Raw genomic sequence first — 1361 nt, forward strand, 5'->3', positions numbered from 1 at the left:
TTTTTGCTAAAAGTTGATTTTATTGAAAGAGAAGGAAGCAAAACAAAGAGAAATACAAAAGGGCAGACCGATCCCACTAAGCCCACTTGCGACCTCCACCTTCGGCATGGCCATCAGCAAAGGAAGCAAGCAGAGGGCTTAGCCGAATCGAAAACGGTGCCTGTCCAACGCATCTGAAGCTAACTCAGCAACTACATGACTCGGGAACTCCACCGAGAATTCTGAAATACAAGATTTAGATGCTTTCCTAACTAGGAAATCAGCCACTACATTAGCTTCACGAAAACAGTGTGTGATCTTCCATTGCACCGACTCCAAAAAGGGAATGGCAGATCTCCATTTCTGCAGGGCGAACCATGGAATCTCCTTTCTCTAGACTGCTGAGACCACCGACCCTGAGTCAGACTCAATCCAAACACCCCTAGCATGATGGTGTCTAGCTAGCAGAATACCCTCCAAAACCGCCTCAAATTCAGCTTCATATATTTGTTTGACTCCCATAAAAATGCTAAAAGAGTCGATTACCTTGCCTGCATTGTCCCTTAAGACTCCACCAGCACCTGCATGGCCTAGATTACCAAGCAAGCTACCGTCCACGTTGATCTTCATCCACGCCCTGGGAGGCTTACACTAGTGGACCTCAAGAGGGGAAGGGGAAGTGGGATTTCTGATACTTAAACCTATCTTCCTACAAGTCATCAAGTCCTAAATCAAACGAACTTCTTCACTTGACCAGTCACAGCAAAGCTGAACCTCTTGCCTTATACTTTGAAAGACATACCGCACTGCCCTTTCTTTATTTTCCTGCCTTCTTTTGTTTCTTTCCCACCAAATATGGTTGATAATGATGAGCAAACCCAACTTCCATGGCTTCTCTATATGAATCACTTGAGATTTCCTCTTCCACCACTTGAACAACGATTGAATGGTTGGGTGATTTACCCACGCCACCTCAAAAAAATCTAGAAAATACTTCCATATTGATATGGAGAATGAGCGGTGTAAAAAAATATGAGCCATACTTTCTTCAGCTTTTCCACACAGGTCGCATCTGGACGGGAGATAAACACCTTTTTGGCGAACCAGGTCGTCCGTAGGGATTTTGCCATGCACCACTCTCCATCAAAAAATGGAGTGTCTTGGAGGAAGGTTCTTCTGCCAAATCAAAGAAGACCAGTTCACCTTTTTAAGGATTTCACTCTAACAGCCTCCCAAGCCGACCTTGAGGAGAAATTCCCTGAAGGAACTAGCGACCACACCCTGAAATCCTCCATCTGCAAACTTAGAATGTCGATCTTTTTAACCTGACAAAAAATTTCATTAAGAAGAGGAGATACTACCTCAGGTAGGCGCCATTCCCC

This window comes from Macadamia integrifolia, unplaced genomic scaffold (assembly GCF_013358625.1).
Source record: "Macadamia integrifolia cultivar HAES 741 unplaced genomic scaffold, SCU_Mint_v3 scaffold90, whole genome shotgun sequence".
NCBI lineage: Eukaryota > Viridiplantae > Streptophyta > Magnoliopsida > Proteales > Proteaceae > Macadamia > Macadamia integrifolia.